The sequence below is a fragment of the Rousettus aegyptiacus genome, unplaced genomic scaffold (assembly GCF_014176215.1).
Source record: "Rousettus aegyptiacus isolate mRouAeg1 unplaced genomic scaffold, mRouAeg1.p scaffold_m13_p_6, whole genome shotgun sequence".
In the NCBI taxonomy this organism is placed as follows: Eukaryota; Metazoa; Chordata; class Mammalia; order Chiroptera; family Pteropodidae; genus Rousettus; species Rousettus aegyptiacus.
The window spans coordinates 23,046,823-23,067,632 of record NW_023416309.1 but is presented as its reverse complement, the minus strand read 5'-3'; the positions used below and the strand labels follow the sequence as shown (position 1 = coordinate 23,067,632).

Sequence of the window (20,810 nt, the reverse complement as noted above, 5' to 3'; positions counted from 1 at the left end):
CTATTTATATCCACACGATTGGATTTCATTCATGAAACCAGGGCCTGGTGTGTCTGTGCGCTGGGGTGCTGGTGGCAAAGGTGCCTCAGCTTTACGCAGACCCACAGGGCTCCGAGGCCGACTTCACAGGACAAATATGAGTAGAGCGGGGGCGGGGGCGGGGGCGGGGGGGGGCGTCAGGGCGATCTCTGTCCCTTCCCCGTCCCTCACATCCCACCCAATCCCGTACAACTGCTGGTCCTTTGTCCCAGGCTCTGGAAAAGTAAGTTGGGCCACTAACCGGCTGGGCAGCATGGCTTTCTTCACCCTAGGAGCTGACCGGTCTCGGACTCCGAGGGAGGACATTGGCTTTTGTTTCAAAACCGAGCCCAGCTGCTGACTAAGGGCTGCGTTAGCCCAGCCTCCTCCTCCCTGGGTAGCTGCACGTGCTGGCGGGCTCCCCCTCTGGGTTACCTTTCTCTGTGACTTGGCTCTTGGGATCCCCGCAGGGAGCGTTAAGGACACACCGACTGCCCCCCCACCCGAGTAAGGGGGTGATTTACAGCCTCCTACAACTGGCTGCTAGAGGAAGTGAAATTGACTTCTGGCCATTTATGGGTTGTCAGAATCCTTGGAAGCCCACCCACTACAGTCCATCTCTCCTGAACTCTTCTCACTCTTCCAGGCTGACTGTGACAGGACTAGAGGGCCTACAGAATGTCAGGTACCATGTCAAGTTCTAAAGAGGTGACAATGAACACAACCAAATGGTCGCGGCCCTAGAAAAGCTTTCAGACAGCCTGCTAAAATTCTTATGCCTTGAACCTTATCCCTCCCAGCCTATAAAGGGGCAATCGAGGAATAATGATATTGATGTGTTCAGCTACCTTAAGGGATTTATTCAGTTAAAAAACCTTTACTGGGGAGGCTGTGTACCAAGGACTGGGGATGCAAAGAGGACAACAATGTGTCCTTCATTCTCAAGGAATTCTCAGGTAGTATGTCCTTACATATTGACGGACCGAGAAAAAGGGAGCTATATTATATTGCAAGGGCTATCTCTTTGTCATATCCCTCAAGAAAGAACATTGGAAACAGTCCTAAAAGCAAACAAACCCTTCTGTCCCCCAGTTTCTTCTAGGAAATAATTTTTATTTTCCCAGATGGAATACATACTCTCCCTCCCAGGCTCCTCAGATGAGTTTCACTTAGTCCATTGGGTATTCCTACTCTTCCTCACTAATTTATATTTCCTTCAGAGGCAAAACTGCTTGGTGCTCTCTGAATCCTTTAGAGATCCCCAGAACATAATAAAATTCAGTGTTTTTACAAGGAAAGGTTTTGAGGGCAACTTGCTTTGCTTAAGCCCTCCTCATTGAACTGCCTTTGGAAATGGAGTTATCAGTCCCTAATCTCTGATATTCAGAAGAGAGGATAATAAAAAGTCAACTACAGGGTCCACTCTTAAGAATTTTAAGACAGCTACGTGAGGGGGTGACACAAAACTGACTTCCCCTAGCCTATTTAAAAGTGACTTCATTTTGAAAGGTTTAATACATTCTTCTTAGGAACACATTTCTGAATTTATTAACCTTGTTTATTCCTAGCAATCAGTCCTCTTTATTGCAAGCCATTTCTTTTCAAACTACCCTGAGGGCTAAGAAATAGGGTAGAAACTCAAAGAAATGGGAATCAACATGTATTGCAGCCATCATATATGGCAAGCAATGGGCTGAGGTTTAAAACAGATTTTCTCAATTAATCCTCACAACGCCTGATGAGGAAGATGCTATTATTATCATAACTATTTGATAGAGTAGGGAACTGAGGCATGTAGAAGTTTTCTGATTTTGACAGTTGCATTTACACCTGGGTCAGCCTGTGGTAAAACCTTTATTTTATCATTAACCTGCTCTTTTACATCCTGCCTTTCCTCAGTTTTTTTTTTAATTTCATGAGTTATAAATTTAAATTAAAAAAAATTTTTAAAAAGTTAAGTGGCATGCTTAACCAAGACAGGTACTAGGACTGGATAGATACCTATACAAAGACGCCAGATGTTGCCCTCCACCCACCCCTAGGGGGCACCGAGGCTCAGTTATACTTTCCAGAGGATGCTTCTATAGGGGTAAAAGAACAAACAGGCATCACGGAATTGCCCAGTTGGATGCCTAAATCTGAGGGAAACTGACTAGAAAAGCTTAAAAAAAAATAAATTGGTGTAAACACTAATTCAGATATGGAAGTAGAAAAAGCACTGTTCCAGGAGGTGTTTCCAAACTAGTACAGGGATCTGAGAAAGAAGTTGCCACAGTGGTGCTATGTAGCTCCCAAATTGTACACATGAAACCCCCGATTCTGGAAAAGTTAGAGAAACTGCAGCAAGAAGTACAGACTCTATTTTGCCAAAAGAAGACAGAAAGAGAAAAAAAATAGCAAATGGTCTCCAGAATTACTGTCATGAATTTATCTCTTTCTTATTATTACCACAAAATAATCAACATTTGCACACTAAAATTGTTGCTTGCTAATAAATATAACACTATTTACTTTTAATAAATTTAAAAATTTGTATTTATGCTTAATTAAACCAACAGTTTATTTAATCACTTTCAAGATTATACTGTACAAAAGTGAGCATAAAAACTTTTGACTAGCTTTTATGGTAAATATTTACTGGTAATAGGATTAAAAATTTTTTTCCCCACAATCAAGAAAGAGAAGTGTTCCATTCTCACAAAAGCACTCCATCATGGTACTTTTTTGTATTTGTATTCCCCCCACCCCGACCATTCATTCGTTCTCCATTTTTAGATTTTTGTCATTTTGAGACTTAAATTAATGGGAGCATACTGTATTCTGTTTTGAGATTGATTTTTTTCCCCTTTTTTACTAAGCATAATGCCCTTGAGTTTCATCCAGGGTGTTGCATGTATCAGTAGTTCATTCCTTTTTATTGCTAAGTAAATTTCTATTGTATCAGTGTATGGTCATCCATTTACCCACTGAGGGATGTTTGAGTAGTTTCCAGTATTTTGCTATTAGGAATAACACATCTGTAAACATTTATACAGAAGTATTTGTGTGAGCATAAATTTTTCTTTCTTTGGGATGAATGTCCAAGAATACGATTGCTGGGTCATATGCTAAGAATATGTCAAACTATGTTCCAGAGTGGCTGTAAAATTTTACATTCCCAGCCAGCAGTTATGTAGGAGAGATTTAGTTTCTTCACATTCTCACTGGCTTTTGGTATTATCACTATCCACTTTTCAAGCTTCGGGTTTTTAATAGTTTTGTAGGGATGCCATCATGGTTTTAATTTGCATTTCTCTAATGGTTACTGATGTTGGACATCCTTTCATGTTATTTTGCCATGCACATCTCTGCTAACATATCTGTATATGTCTTTGGCCTACGTTACAATTTCTTTACTACTGTTTCTGAGAGTTTTTTAAAAAATAAATTCTACAGAATTTTCAAATTGCGGATTGAACACCACCTCAGGATACTTCTATTTTTCAATTCAATCACTATGGTTCCATATTTCTATCACCATCACTTTCACAGAGAACATTCTCAGGTACTTAGGTAAAGCATACTCAAGTACTTACATAAAACTCCTACAGATAGGGTCTTTTTGGCATTATTTTATAAACCTGCATTTCAGCAGCCCGTAATTGACACTCAGACTCCTGTCAACACGAGGTAGCAGCCGCAGGAGTCGAGGCCCCACCACTGCGCAAGCGCAAACGCAGGCGCAGACGCCTCCGACCCCAAGCGCACTCGCTGTCGCCGTAGCTAGGGCGCAATACCTGCCTGAGCCGAGGACCGCTTTGTACATTCCTTCTCTCCCTTTGGGTTCTGTCATTGGCTATTCAGGGGATGTTATCCTAGGTGGCGAGTTTCAGGTGTTACAGAGAATTTCATGGACAAGTACTACCAGGATTTGAAGACTTGAAAGAGAATAAGCTCACCCTTGCACTCATTTTTAAGGGTATATGTGTCTGGTGGCAAGATACTGATAAACAGTTGTTGGAGTGGTTTTTTGGCGTTAATATGGTAGCTTTCACAACAGTCAACTTCGCGGTACTCTGAAAATGAAGTCACTGGTGACATAATCCACATACTGGTTCACCTTTTCACGTTTTCTGGCTTTTCAAGAAACACTTCTGCATTACAGAGCAGCATGAGGCCTCTGGGCACTGGACTTAAGCAGTGTTTAATGGAGACTCCTTTGTACAGATAATCTTGCATTCCAGCCTCTCAGAAGAACTGGGGCTCTAGCTCCCACCTCTAGGCAGTGGGGTCAATCTGGACAGTGCAGGCCCAGCTAATGGTGACAGAAAGGTAAGACTGACCCCGTTCTGGGGCTCTTCGTTAATGCTAAGTATTGAAGGATCAAAAAGAAACTGACCTGTCCCTCCTGGGACCTCTGTTTCTCCTGAAATACTTTCTTATTTTCAGGAACTCCAGTACTTCTGCCAGGGTAGATGCTTCTCTCAGCTGTCAGACTATTCTGGGGTCAGTTGATGTTTAGTGTTCCATCTGGGGCCCCTTCCCCAGCTTTTATGTGGTTGATATAGCAACAGCATAAGAATAACCTACCATCATGAACCTTTTATGTTCTAAATTCCACAGGCAGGTTTTGCATGTGTGTTAATAGATCATTCACTTCGGTAAGAGTGAAACTCTGCAGCCCAAATGGTTCAGCTGTGTGGGGTAAATACTTGGGAATTTATTTCAGGTGTTACTCAAACCAGCTCTTGAGATCTCTGAAGCTCCTATTTTTCTGTCCACTGTTCTGGGGTTGCCTGAGTTATTCTTGGCTATGGATTCAACTGAATGAAATGTTCTTTGCCTTAAAAACTAAAAGTGGAAAGTAACTCCTAGTCTTGGGATTATGGTTCAGTTGTCGCTGTCAGTTCTGTTGTAGTTTCTAGGAGAAACTTTTTTAAAGCTTTAAAAAAATATATTTAAAAGAATTTATCTTAAAATTCTTGAAATATATATATTTCAATGGTGCTTATATGTATTTATAGATGAATACAAGAATTCTCAAGCTAAGCTAATGGATCCAATCCTGGAATTTCCATGATTATCCGTTTATAGGTAGAAGCATAAAATACTGTGTTTTTTAGTTGTCTGTTCTATGGATACAAAAATTCTTTTTACATTGGATTTCCTGTTTACTGGGCACCAATAGACATAGGCTCTGAGCAGAAAATAGATATAAGGTAACCTTTTCTTATAGCATATTAAATGTATTTGTACAGGTTTGCATTATATCCTTTCTGTATGGATTCATTCATTAGGTTTTCTGTTGAGTTGGGGAGAGTTTGGTAAAAATGTGATTTTGTAAGCATCACAGTTCTAACTACATTCTTCTTCCTGTCAAAATCTCTTACCAAGATGGTGTTCCACTGGCCTAGCTCACCATGTGTAAGAGGGTGGCAAATAACTTTTATGGTCATCTGTCTGGCTTTGTTTAGTATAGCATTACTAATTGGAAAACATGTATGTCACACCTCTAGAAAGAAGAAAAACACAACAGCCTTATGCACAATGTGTATCTTTGATTTTTTTTTTAAAGGAAAAATACGATTCTATACTAGAAAAAATCTGCATGTGAAAGTGACATGTTTCAAGAATAAGCTACGTTTCTAATATTTACAAAAGGTCTTAATTCTAGGCTTCAGTTTCACCTAATTTAAAATAAATGACAAGATTTATGTGTCATAGCATGTTTAAGGCTGTCTTGCCTGACCAACTGTTTCATATGAAAAATACAAAACTGTGTTTCTCTTTATGAAGCAAGTGAAGAAAGAAACCCAGATACACATTAAGGGAACATAGGGTAGTGGACAGTAGAGGAAAATGGTATTGAATTTTGGCGGTACCACTAACAAGCCACGTAATTCTGTGCTAGTTCTGTAATCCATAGCATCTCAAAATTTCATACAGAAAATGAGAGCAAAAATAATAACTTTCTAAAAAGTTGTTAAGAGGACTAAATGAAATAATGTTTGTTGAAAATGTCTTGTAAAATGTCAAGATCTATGCACAGTGGTAAATATAAAATTGGAGTCATTTTGAAGCCATTTATAAATACCATGCAGCACTAGGTATCATCTGTTTTGGGAGTACCAAAGATCAATCATATAGGAACTATATCATTCCCACAAGTCATCCCCCAATTGCTGACTGTAGCATTATACATAATAGCCTCCATCAAATTCTCTCTATAAAGACAAAGTTTAGTGTTTGAGACTTGAGGTTTTTGCTCTGCCAGTGACTTTCAATTGCTGTGTTTTCTCTCATCTGTAGAATTGAGCTAAAGTACATGTAGAAACTAGAAAAATAAATGGACTGCACACACACACACAGCTTATTTCGAAAAAATTCTGTGTTCATATCACATTTTTCTGTTTACTGAACATATTTAATATACATGTCACTTAATCTTCATGACAACCTTGAGAATTATTATCTCAAATATGAGATGAGGAAATGAAGTTTCATAGATGGTAAGTGACTTGCTCTCTGTTAGCAGAGGGGAAACCAGAATTGTACTTAACCCAGAATTCTAACCCTGATCTTTTGATCATGTGGAAGTAAATATTCTCTTGCAATTTAGTGCATAGTACACTAACTTATGTATAGGTGCCATTTTAAAAAGAATATGACTTTTTTTGGAAACCCCAATGACCTGGAGGGAGAACTAACAATCAGTCCCCGGAAATAAGTGGAATTTTAAGGCTTTTCCTTAATTGGCATCACTCCTTTCATAATGATTCCTTATCTGAAAGTATAGATGACCTGACTCAAGAACATCTGACACAGTGCACACAATTGTAGTCTCTCCTTAGCTCTGTAAATATTTAAATTTATCTTAATATTTCACATGGCCTCTAATTTACCATGTGGTAAACTCCCCTTTATGGGCAAATAGTTAACTGCATCACAAGTGAATGATATAAGCACTTAAACACGTAAGATCAATATTGAAGGAGCATAATCCCTTAGCTTGTAAACATAAGCCGATGACTCCGTAGGTCAGGGACAAAATCTCATTTCCCATCACAACACCAATCTTAGAGGAAACTGCAATTTGGTGAAAGACATGGAGGTGTCATTGTGTTTCTTCCCCACAGTGCCTTGAACAGCAGTAAGGGCAAGAAAGCCTATAGTAAATGGTTTTTAGTAATGGCAAATGATAAAATTTTCTACAAGACACCTTAATTATAACTTCTAGTTACTCGTCTATACAGATACATATAGGCCATCGATGTGATTTATGACAAAGCTACAATTTTAAGGGAAAACTATCCTTCATGGTTTTATTTGTTCCACTATAATCACTGCCCGCATTACATTGGTAGCATGACATTGACATAGGCACTTTGAAATCATGAAAATGTTTTGCAAAAATTTAAATGTAATAAACAGGTTAGGTACCTAGTTTGCATGAATAATAGTAATAAACACCTAGATCTCCACTTGACTTTTTAATCTGTAATTATACTAGTTAATATTTAGTAAGCACCCACAATGTGTTGAGCCGGGTGCTAAATGCTTTTACACTCACATTAATGCATCATGACTTTATAAGGAAGGTACCATTATCATTCACATTTTATGGATGAGGAAACTGAGGACCAAAAGTTCAAGTCACTTGCCTGAACTTAAATACCTATTTCAGTATACTCATCTTAAAGTAGGAACTCCTCCATAGGGAAGGAGCCTGCTCTAATCAGCACTTCATATTTACTATTCTTTATTTATTCAGTTAAAGTAATACTGATTATAGTGCATGATATTACGTTGTGTAATTAGAAGACTAATAGGAATAGCTATTCTTAAATTCTGATATTAAACTCAGTTAAACTACCTTAATAACATATTTCAGAAACCTCAGGTAGGTTAAAGGTCAAGTAGAGCTGAAGAGAGCTCATCTTTATGAAATGACAACTTTAGGACTCACAGGGTCCTTGCTAAGCTTGCTAACACCTGTGGGTCATTTGTGAGTGATATCACCTCACCACCACAATGTCAGAATAGTATTAATTTATGGAAAAATATACAATATAATCTCTAATTCATTCTTTGATATTTCCTTAAGAAATTAAATTATTGTTCCATTTTCTAATAAAATGAGTGGGACACTACCATGCTTTTACCTTGTGCCAGCAATTTCAGGTTGATGAGTTAATAGGGGAAGGGAAAAAATGCAGAAAAAAAGAGTCCATTTTAACAGATGACATGATTATGAAGTTTGATTTAAATATATGGGGAATATGGGTAAAGCAGAGACTTAGGCTACTAGTGTATGTATCATTTCCAATGACTCAAATAAAGAATATTCTTAGATGTTTAAATGTCCATGTCTGTCTAGAGGGAGAATAAGCTAGACACATAAGAACACATTAAGTTCAAAGGGATATTTCTTTCTTAATTTTTGGCCAATCCAGAATCCTTGTTGAAGACCTGGGGTCCCTCATTCCTTCCTCTAAGTTATATGGCACCTGAAGGGACAGTGGTATTTGTGTGAGATGGGTGCTAAGGATGACACTCAACTTAAAAAAGCAGTGTTTAAGTGAATTTTTTAAAAACAGTGTTCACCACTCCAAACAATACCTATTATTAATAGTAAAGGTGATATAACATCTACTGTGAATATAAATATTCCACTTTCTATAAAAAGGAACCTGTCACAACTGTTGATCTTATGAGCATTACCGTTTATATTGTGTGATTATTCCTGGGCTTGCTGTTTCCTCTTAATGACATATTTGAGATGGCTAATGGATGAAAAAAAGCATGTATATTCTGAACAATAATTTATAAATAGAAACAAAATAGGCACATAAAAGCCAGTCTGGAATTCTCTTTAAATTTGTACTTTTGCATAGTACATAGTAACTGAGACACTGGGAGATACTGGAATTCTTTCTGAAGGATAAAGGAAATATTAACTTATTTCTAGTATAATTTAAGCTCCCAATTTATTTTAATGTATTTACTTTTATTGTGATTTTATTAAAATGGTAAAAGTACATAACTCTATAATTTAGAACACCAGTTCATCACTCTTTTTTTGGGGGGGGGGCAGTAATATTTTTTGGCCCTACCAAGTACAGTGAACAACAATAAAGACAGACTGGTTCTGAGTCTAGATTATTGGCTTGAGAGTTAGGTAATGGGAACTCAAGACTGACTGTTATCAACTCCTTGTGGGAGAATTGCCTTGGGCAAATCAAGTCACTTCTCTTAGGGCTCAGTTTCCTTATATGTAAAATGAAAGTGCTCAGACTGGAATAAAAGAGTTTATTTCAGTCTAGAGTTGCAGAATGATGACACCATTTATGTTGAAATTATTATAAAAGGACCGAAGATACAGTGGTTTCAAAAAGTGCTTCACACTTTGTTACTGTGAAAGAGTAAAAAAACATATTAAACAAGCATTGAATGAATTCCTTCCACGTACTTATTACTAAATCAAGCTGAGTTTCATTAATTACTACTGCCTTTCATTGGCTTGGGATTAGGGTTGCCAGATAAAATACAGGACACCCAATTATATTCAAATGTCCCATGTAATATTTGAGACATACTTATATTAAAAAATATTCATTATTTGTCTGAAATTCAAATGTAACTGGGCATCTTGATTTCTGTTTGCTAAATCTGGCAACCTGGTCAGAAAGGGCGAGGAGAGGGGAGAAAACTTGTATGTAAGGAAAGTAAACAAAAGCATTTTTTGAATTATCAAGTAGTAAATTTTATAGTAAATAGAAAAAGATAAATTAGTCAGATAGCATTTCCCAAAATATATTCTGTTGGAGCAACCTTAAATGAAACTCTAAATAAAGGGGAATCCTTTATTTATTTATAAATGGTCAAGTAAGTTTGGGAAATACTTTGTATTTTATCCTCTTAAAGTTATTTCTTATAGGAAGACTTCTCAGGGCATTTATATGTGAAAGGAAATTATGTGTTTATAAGAAATAGTCTTATTTTGAGCTATTGTATTTATTTAACTAAGTAAAGTTTTGGGATAATTACAAATCAGTGATCCACTTCTGAAAAACTGAAATTGTGTTTTTTGAAGAGGAGCCTTTAATTCTTTGTTTCACAAATAAAGCTGGGTTTATTGGTGAGTATTCTTAATAATTTGTTCAGTGGTAATAACAATAACAATACTTACTGAATGTTTACTCTATGGCTGACACTTTGGTGCTTTGCATTCTTTATCTGGTTTGATCTTCATAGCAACCCCATGAGGTATTATTACCCTCTCCATTGTACAGATAAGGAAGCTAAGTTATAGAGAAGTTAAGTCACTTCGTGCAATATTATATTCTTAGAAAGAGGAGTTCAAGGATTAACATTCTAAGTCTAAATTCAAATCCAAGTTTATATTCATGCTACAATACTGCTGCAAAGTGCAAGGACTCCCTAAGAGCAGACACCAATTGTGAGTGTACTTTCTACGCTTTGCCAAAAAAGACAGACAGCACTGTTAATCGGATTAAAAAGTCAGTAATTAGGTCCTCAGAACATGTGGTTAAAAGACGCAGTATAGGGAACAAAAAGGCTAATGCTAAACTAGAGGGAGTAGAAGAGCCAAGCACCTTCCTTCTAAAGCAAGAAGTCACAGGAACTTGACTCAATTCATTTTTATATGGATAAGGTTGAAACCTGAAAACATTTAGTTTTGAGCAGTTTGTTATAAAGAATGCTAATGCAGTTCTAAGTTTTATGAAAATTTTTCAAGTATAATAATGTTAAACTCTGATTTCTACAAACCAAAGTTTCTGAGCTGGCCCCCTGCATAAGAAACCCAATGGTTTTTAGTTTTCGAAGGGTTCTTGGAACCTTGATATTACACAGGTCAGAGAAGTTAATTGTTTTCTTATTATTTGATGAGTAATCATACCTGGATCTGTAAGGCAAAACTTGGAATTAAAACATGTAGAAATGAATCTCCAAATATTTTCATTTCAGGAAAATCTCACAAAATATCAATTATAAACCACATCTTCAACAGAGAGGACAAAGTAGTTAAAAAAAAAAGACTTAATTTTTACAATTAATATGGTAACATCAGCACTATGGTAGAATGTTATATCGGTGGCTGCCAATGAACCAGGCCTCCCAGTGTCCCTGCCCATGGGTGGTCTTTCCTTGGAGAGGCTGGCCCATGTGATCTGCTTTAGCCAGTAAAATGTGGTTGAAGAGAAGCTGCACCATTTCTGGCCCAAGCCTTGAGAAGGTCTGATAGCATTTGCTGTACACTACAGTGTAAGAAGTCGGACTACACTGGGACTGCCATTCTTAAGAATCCTAATCCTGCCACATCGGGAAGCCTTAGTATAAGAAGCCAAGTCTCAGAAAAAAGCCTCAGATGTGCTCCCAGCTGACAGCCGCCACCAACTTACCAGCCAATTGGTTGAAGTCAGCTTGGAAGCTGATGGTGTGGTTCAGATGGGCTGTTGCCACAGAGTTCTGCCTAAGTTGCAGAATTTGGAGCAAATAAGTGAAATGCTGGTTGTTTTAACTCTCAGAGTTTTGGGTTAATTTGTTGTACAGCAATACATAAATGTAATTATACCAGATAATTTTACCTCCCCAAAATTTGTTTTGAAAGAGGCATTTATTCACTTATTGGTTTTATAAAATAGTGACAACTTTGTCATGCTATAGTCATCCCCTTCCTCTAATGTTGTATTGGAAGAAGCATTCATTCTTTCAATAAGTGCCAAGTACACCTGTTGGGTGCTGTTGAATCTTAAATATCGCAAAATGAGAAAGAGACTCAGAAGAGCTCTCAGCCTAATAGAGGAGAAAGAAATACTCACATGTAAAATCTGTTTTGTGAGCTGGAATGTCATGTGACCAGTGCAGTGAAAGCACAGAGAAGGGATCAACTCATTCTGGCAGTGTCTGGGGAGGGTGTCAGAATCTTCTAGGAAATGTGCTAGAAGGAGCATTGTGTTAAGCTTTAAGGGATGAAATAATTCTTCCAGGTGGACAAAGAGAGGTATGGAAAAAAGTTTCTGTGCTGAAGGAAGAGCATTAGCAAAATTCTGATAGAATGAAAGAATACGATAGTTTTAAGTAACTAAAAGTAGTCTTGGGTGGGGTATATCCAGCTGCCTAAGCAGACAGGAGCTTTGAATGCCATTCTGATAAATTTGGCTTGAGAGCAATCTAAAGCCTTCTGAATGATTTTTAAAAATTGTACTTAAATGAAGTATGATTTACATATAGTAATATGTCTAACATCTTAAGTTCAATTGCATTTAATTTATGTAAATACTTTTGCTACCACCACCTGCACCAAGATGAGACCAGCATAACACTCAGGACAAAACCTGACAAGAATGAGCATACACCCACATATCCTGAACAAAATATTACCAAATAAAAATACTATTAGCAATCCAGTAATTTAACACAGGATACTATACCAAGGTCAAGTGGTCAGGAAAGCAAAGTTGGTTTAACATTAAAAAATTAATAATGTAAAGCACCATGTTAATAGAAGTAGAAAACCAAATGATTATCTCAAAGGGTACAGATATAGCGATTGATAAAATTCAGTATACATTTATGATTAAAAAAAACCCAAACCCTTTTATCTGAGTATTTAAAGCAAGGGAAAGGCATGATCAGATCAATGTTGTTTAGAATATGAAGCAGTCAAAGTTCTTGATTTTGGAATAGGGAGCTACATATGGTATGACATTCTCAGAAAAGTTTCCAGAGATATGGGAGAAAGCAAAATCCACAGAAATCCAACTCCACCAGTTGAGAAACTATGCCACATGCCGACTGCTAAGTGAGCAGCAGATTCACTCCAGACCTCTTTAAGAGCTATGCAGACAAGCAAGGACTCAGGGCACAAGAAAAATGTGATTGGTCTACCCATCACAGGCAGCAGTGGTAATGGATACTGTTTACATGTCTCTGGCAGCTTTATGCTGCAACAGAAATGAAAGAAGATAAAAAGCTGAACAGCTTAGGCCTATAGTGATGGCTAACGGCAATAAAGATAACAGGTAGAAACCTGAACCCTAGTTTTGTCTGCTACTATCCAGCTTTGTGCCCTTTGGAAAAACAGGTTATTGCTCTGGGCCTGTTTCTGTGTTTGTGAAATAAGCAGATTAGACTAGATGAGCCTTGGAATTAGTCAGATCTGGGTTTCAATCCTGGCTCTGTCCTTTACCATCTAATGAGACCTGTGCTTCACTTTCTACATCTGTATAATGGAAAGAAACCTCAAAGTGTTTCTCTGAGATTAAATAAGATCACATAAGTGGAATGCTTAACACATTTACTGCACATATTGAACACTTAGTAAAGGTAGATGTCATTAAGTTTTTAAGAATTATCTATAAGACTCTAAAATGCCATAAAGATAAACTGTAGACTAGAAATACTAATTTGTTCTGACATGGAGATTGGTAGATGTTGTGGTGGAAAGCTTTGGAACTCTTCATAGCTTGCTTGTCATCACAGGTGGTACTGTAAGAAGCTTGATAATTTTAGCAGGAAGGAAAACAGACGGGTAGATATTCCTTCATGATTTAATCTTGGTAATATACCAATGATTTCATTACCATGTGCAAAAAAACTGTGATGACATTTCTTATACTCATAAGTACTAAGTGAAAATTTTAATTAAATGATGCATCAATAGAATTTCCATAGAATATAATTAATATGACAACCAGACACTGGTAAATGTGATGACACTGGTAAATGTAATCAAATACTATGTTTATCTAAGTAATCCAACAGAGTCTGACGTCCACAGTCAGATATGTGGTTTTTGCCAGTTGTAAATGAGCTGCTCACATGAACAAAGTACCTCTTTAGGGAACTGGAAATTTAATCATCTGCATTTGCAATATAACACTGTATGAATAAATGAATGCTTTTTTCCAAAGTCATATTTATAGTATAGACTTTGGATATTTGGTTTGACCGAACATTTAAACTGGAAATACTAGAGATGTTTAAATGATATTACTTTTTGTGTCATGCCCCCACCATCTGACACTTTCTTATTTATGGGCAATCAGTCATAGCCCAAGTCATGAACCTGTAATGACTACAGTTACATTTTTTTTTTGTGGCCTTTTGGGCAGTGCTGGCTGCTTGGCTACCCCTGTTGGCTTGTATCTTTTGTTGCCTTTGGCTGCTACTCTATTGCTTACCACCTCTAATACCTGTGAACTTGTCATTAGCAATTTAGCAAGACATCCTGTCATTATCATGCCCACATGGCTGAGAACAGGATTTTAGAGTCTTTTATAAACTTCTTTCCATAGCTCTTCCTTATCTGTTTATTGACTTGGGGTTGGGTTTGAGGGTAGGGGAGTCATAACCCCATCCTCTATTCGAACAGTCAAGTGTGCTTTACTCAGGCCCTCTTTTTCTTCCACCCTTCAATCAACCAAAAGAATCATTTTTAGAGGGCCTTTAGGCTTCCTAGGTTACTTCAGTTGGTTTTCCATTCATGTTCAAAAAAGACTGTGGCATGCTATGCAAAGTAAACTCAGAAGGTAGAGCCCACATCAACATCATTTGGAGCAGGTAGAAAACTTTGTATCCAATGAAAACATACAACAGAGAGGCAAAAGCCAGCATAGAACTGTTCAGCAGTTTTAAAATAGAACAATTAGGGGAGTCAAAGCCCACTCTAGAATAAAAAAGCCCAGTCTAGAAACGCAGGCAGTTTGGAGCTGGACACACTGGACTAGAATGCTGGCTCCACCACTCACTCACTGTGTGATTCTAGATACATAGTATAGGCACACTGAGGCTCTGCTTTCTCCTCTTTGAAAAGGAGACCTGTGCATTGAGTACATTGCCTGGCACATAATAATAGCGTATGTTCCATCAGTGTATAAGTAGGCTGTCTTGTATAATACAATGAATGCAATGATGTAGTAAATAATAGCCTCACTAGAGTGTAGGGTAGATCTAGACTCAGAGTGAGGAGACCCTGTGTGAGAATGATTTTGGCCATTTTCAAGCTCCATGACTTTGGGAAACTCCCTCAGGCTCTCTAATTCTTAGAAATTGCTGTGTGTGGAAGTGCTTTAACTAGCTATACATTCTAAGCAAGACAGGTTATTATTCTATTAATATGTTATTTCAGTGTAGTGATTGCTTGTAATTTCTTTTTTTCTTTAAAGAAACTGGCCATTTTTTTTCTCCCTGCCCCTTCAGATTCATTGGTAGAATTGTCATGAGTGGAAACGTTCAATATGAGCCACATAGTAGAAAATACCTGCTGATTATAAAGCTTCTATGCTATTTGTGGTCTGTAGTTTTTGTTGGAAGCAACATTAAAATCATCTGATTATCTATGACCTTCAATGTAACTTTTCCCAACAGAAAAAGAGAAACTTTCCTACAAAAGATAACATATCAAAATATACACAATGGTTATGTTTTCCTTTTAAATATAAGCACATAGAAATGGCAGAGGAATGGAGAGAGGAATGATTAATGTTTAACAGTAGCCATTTTATAGGCTTATCTCAAATTGTTAATGCAAAATAAAGTCAGGAGTCTAAATTGGCTCTTATATTTACTCTTTCTACAAACCATTTTTTTTTTTTTTTTCCTTTTGGGGAAAATGTCCACACCTTCAGGAAGAAGCACATTATATAGTGTTTTTTCTTCTCATGAAGTGTCTAGTGTAAATGTCTAGGTCTTTTTCGGTCATAATTTTCTGTTTTCTTCTAAAGAAGTTTTCCACTTGGCAAGTACTGAGAAGCTTTTCTGTCCTTTGATAAAGTCTTAAGGTGATTTACTGCAGCTCTAGAAATAACAGTGTAATCTAGTCCTATCTGGGTAAATAGAAATAAATACTAGTTAAAAAAAATCCAATTGTAACAGTTTTGTCCCCTTCCTAGATTTGTTTTGGCTTCATAAACATTAACTTGTACACTGACAATGCTGATTCTACTATTTTAACTCTTTAAAGCAATGTCACTTAAAATACCCACCAGTTTCAATGTACTTAATTATGTCATTCCTAATCTAGAGTTAGACCATCATTGAATGATTGCCAGCCTTATCATTAGGACTGGAGGTCCATTTTCTAATATCTTAATAAAGTCTTAATTGTAATGCAGATCACGACTATAGATGTGAAGGCAGAACTCTCCCAGAGAGTATTTAAATATGTATAATTTCCAGCCAAAGCCATCTGCATAAACAAGCAATCACATAAGCAAACCACACCATTTGGTTTGACCAAAAGTTATAGCAGCAGTGTTTTCAGAGCCACCATTACTATACAGGTAAACAGATACCATTACCCTCTGCTCCAAACAGAAAACCCAAATGGCTCAGCAAATATTGACTGAATTATAATTCTGACATCATTAATCTTTTTTCTTCACATACTTGAGGTTTGTATCTTGCTCCCAATTTCACAAGATGAAAATGAATAAAGTTTAATCAGCAAATAATCCAAATACTGTAAAAAGATCCCAGAAGACAAATTCACAGGTATTATAAGAGGCTTTTAGGGCAGCCTTGCAAAAAAGCTCTTTTGAAAATTGCACCCTTTGCATAAAAATGCCGGTAAGCAGAGTGAAATATTTAAATAGCAACATTAACTAAAAAAGAAAACCTCAGCATTAGAAGAGTGCACACTCAGGCTCTTTCCTATTTAGGAAGATTCCTGTGGTTCGTCATCAGTCATCACCTTTGAAATATAAAGTACGTGTTCTGTTGGAGCAGGACAAGTATTTTGTACCTGTGGGCCTCCAAAAGAAATCCAAAACATTTGTAAAAGGACAAATGTTTTTATGTTACATTGCTACTAATGTTTACAACTAGTTGGAAACATTTTTGTATCGTGCAATTTAGTACCATTTTCTTAATTATACGCTTGCAGTAGTTTTCTTTGTTACTCATATTAGCAAATATAGTTTTCAGTATAATGGTTCTTACACATTAGATAACTCTTGAATGAATAAATGAATGAATTAATAGGCATTTAGTAATACTGTGGATTGTTTCAAACCAACTAAAGGAAAAAATTGATTTCTTTGCCTTGACACATCTTTTTCCAGCTTTCTCACATCATTTTCTACTTTAAAATGTATGAAAAATGAATGAAAAGAACCAACTAGGGTGTGTGTTATTAAGTGATACACACAAACATAAAATATAATCTTTATGTAATATTTTTTTCTTTCAATCTCTGTAAAAATAAACTTCATGCAGTGTTTTTTTCTAATATTTAGTAATTTTGTTAGGTACTCAAATAAACATACCACTCCCTACTTGCTTACAGAAGGTAGGTCTATGAGAAATGGTAAAGGGACTTGAGTAAAGTTTGATGCCAGAGAGGACACAAGACTGATGGAAAATCCTTTCTTGTGTTTTGGGCCACCACTGCCCTCTGGGGGACATATGAAAAATAAGCAAAGTCTCTCAAGCTTCTGCTAGAAATTTGAGAAGACTGGACAATTATCTGGTCTATTCCAGTTTTATTAAGGAAGATAAAAATTTATTAAAATTGCTTAAAGGATAGCTGTGTATTCCTAAAAAATCTTAACATTGCATGGTTTTCTAGGACCACATAATTTAGAGTCACTCTCAGTGGATAAAAAGTTCATTATTTTGTCTACCTTAATATTCCTGCATTTTTAACATGTCATTTCTTGTTTTAGTAAGGAACAGTTGCTTACTATGACTAATATGTTAGTCACTGTTTATACTTTCAGCTTTTAGCTTTAAATGCTCCAGAAACCAGAAACACCAGCTTCTTCAGTCTTTATAAAGTCAGTTTGTACAGAGGAAAACATGTAAACATTTCCAAAGTTGCCAAATTGTTATTGACTTCTAGACAAAGAAGCTTCACTAATTCAAAGTGAAGAGGAAAGGTTAACTTGTGATTTTTACATGGTAGATCCAACTTAAAATACCCTTGGGTCTTTTATCCTTTTCTTATATAAAACTTAAAAATTAGCAATAGTATCTATTGTAATCCTATTTTATTAGCAGAAGTTAATTTGTTTTTTCATTTTTAAAATCTTAAAGGAGAATTTAAATGATTAATACTGAAATGAATTTTCTGAAAGTAAATACTCTGCCTTAAGACAAAATTCTATGACTTTAGGGTGATATTGTATAAGAATTATTTTTAAAATGTCTATTTGTTTATACACTTAACATTTGCTCAGTATTCCATTACTCTTAAGATACTATATTAGGGGTTCCAGGTATTTAAAGAAACTTATTATTTGATAGAGAAGATAATTAGTATTACAATGTTATATTTTGCTCTATATTATAGTTAATTTTTTTCAACAAGTATTATTGAAATGCTTAGATTTTATGTATATTATAATCTACTAGACTTCATGTATCTTGAAAATAGGGAATTTATTTTGCCCATCTCTGTATCACCAGTAACTTCGATGATTTAATTTCTCAAGCATAATAGTAGTTCTATAATTGTGGATAAAATAAAATTTTCTGCAATTTATATGCCAGCATATAGTAGATATTTAAATCCAAGTATGTCTGTATCATCAGCATTATTATTCCTTTATGCTTATGTGCCTAGCATTGTGCTTGGTAATAGTAGGTGTTCAATAAATATTTGTGAAAGGATTAATTGGTATGCTTTTCCTAAGCAGTGTATTCTTTGTTTTCATTTTGGTATCTCAAGTGCTTCAAACAGTGTTTGGCACATAACAGATCCTCAATAATTAGTTTCTATATGAATGAATGAATGAATGAATGAATATTTCTTAGGAAGTTTCTTTTGAGTATTTTTCCATCACCTTAATTCTTATGGTATATCTATAATGGTAATGTCTTAATATTAAATGAAACAAGTGGCTTAGGAGACACTGATGATGGTCTCTAACCAACTGTCCTCAAACATTTTTGGCTGAACCCAGGACATGTAATACGTCATGGACCTGCTTTCTTGGCAATTTCATTGTCCAAAAATTTGAAATGAATAGGGGAACTGATATTGCAAAAATATATTGAACTTATATTGCACATTATAACTTAAAAGGAGGAACTGGTTGTCCATGTGGAAGTAACAGGAATTTTATAGAACCATAAAAATATAGTATTAAAAACTGTGATGGGGATAAGAGGTCTGAAAAAAATATCAGAAAAATACAGCAAATTTATGAGAACAGATTTTTAAAAGTTCAGGGAACAGATGAGAAGAATTCCATAGCATAAGAATTTGAAAGGGAAAATGCCTTGGAAAGACTGAGAAATTTGCAAAAATTCTAAACATACCCCTAAACTTCTTAATTTTCTGGTGTTAAGGTTATGAGTAATTTCTTTAAAATTTTACCTTTCTGTATTTTTAACTTGTCTATAAAGTGGTTTTCAGATGACCAAAGGATTCTGATTTTATTACAATCTAAAAAAATTAAACAAAAGTTACTACAAAACAAGCAATTTTACCACATATTTGTATATAATTTTGATGTGAAAGAAAGTTGGAAACACTAAAGAAGAAACCTCTATGGTGGTTTTTATATAACCTTCTTTCCAGTTCTATGTACTTCTGTTTTAAATAGTCCATTTATCACTTCATTAATCGAGTGTATGTTTATTGAGAAACTTCTATGTAGCAGCACTCCTCCAAGCACTTGGGGATACCAGTGTGGACAAGACTAAGTCCTTGTTATTAGAGGGCTTATACTGTAGTAGGGAAGAAAGACAGTAAATGATTAAACAAAGCATATCTTTAAGTCCAGGCAGCAGTGGTGCTTTTAAGAAAAATAAAGCAGGTAAGAGGAGAACAAGCAATGTGGTGTCTCAAAGTCCTCTTTGAGAAGGCAGTGAATCTTAATCAGTGATTTGAATGCTATGGACTTTGGAAAATCTAGGTGAAGAGCTATTCAGGCAAGGGAATAGCAAACATAAAGGAAATCCCCAAATTATCTGAGACCAATTAAAAAAATCTCAGGAAACACAGTTTTTTTTATTTGTTTGCTTTTTAAGTTCAAAGAGCCTAAAGATCCAATAAAAGATGGACCTGCAGCTTAGAAATGATTGTAACATTGATGAATGAGAAAGAGGACAGAATAGTAAGATTTCTATTTTCTTTATGTTAAGGAGAGAATGGTCTTTGGAATGGAAATGATAGCCTTCTATTGCTGAGAGGGAAGAGAAGATGAATACAGAGTGTATGGATGGCTATATTCTAGAAGCTGTCAAGGATTCTGGTTGGTGGGAGCCATGTCCCATCATTTTTTCACCCCATCCCTTAGAAATAATTACAACTCTGGAGCTAAGAGACAATGTTAGTATTTTTATAATTATTTTGAGCAATTAATTACCAAGATTTATTGAAACATGAAATTTGGTCATCACCATCTTCTACTTGTTATCTTTAGAAGTTCTTCTACCTGAAATTTTCCTGTTCTTCTGGCTTACATGTCTTTAAAGTGGCTGAGGAGGGAGAGGTACAGATTATATTATGCCAGTGGAAGTGGGGCCAGGTCCTAAGAGAATTTTGGCCCTGGAAGAAAAAAAGGAAGCAGAGGGACTCCAGTCCTAGGGGCAAAGAGGGATGAGGCCTCAAGGGATTAGACTGGAAACCTCCTTCCTTTCTACTCTTCCAAAGTGCTATCACCTTCTTCTTAAGTTCTTTAATGCCCTCCTCCTATACCAAATGATTTACTTTTCTCTTCCTCCCCCTACAACAAACAATTCAAATATGGCTGCATTTGAACCTCAGCAGGAAAACTAGTGCCTAAACTATCTGTGTGTAATGCAAAAAATCTTTCTGGAACCCTGGAGAATCTCATTTA

The 20,810-nt window shown here is 36.1% G+C and overlaps 1 protein-coding gene across 3 annotated transcripts in view; it reads right to left on the bottom strand.

Annotated features, from left to right (window-relative positions):
* Positions 1–20,810, bottom strand: part of RHOBTB1 (Rho related BTB domain containing 1) — a 109,189-nt gene that overhangs the window by 60,772 nt on the left and 27,607 nt on the right. The window contains exon 1 of one of the 3 annotated variants that reach the window (XM_016127630.2): positions 281–363. The exons of 1 other annotated variant lie outside the window; for it this stretch is intronic. The gene's annotated coding sequence lies outside the window, so the exon portion shown is untranslated. Of the gene's footprint in view, positions 1–280; positions 364–20,810 lie in introns of those variants that run through there. One more of the 3 variants, XM_016127634.2, reaches the window with a different exon arrangement.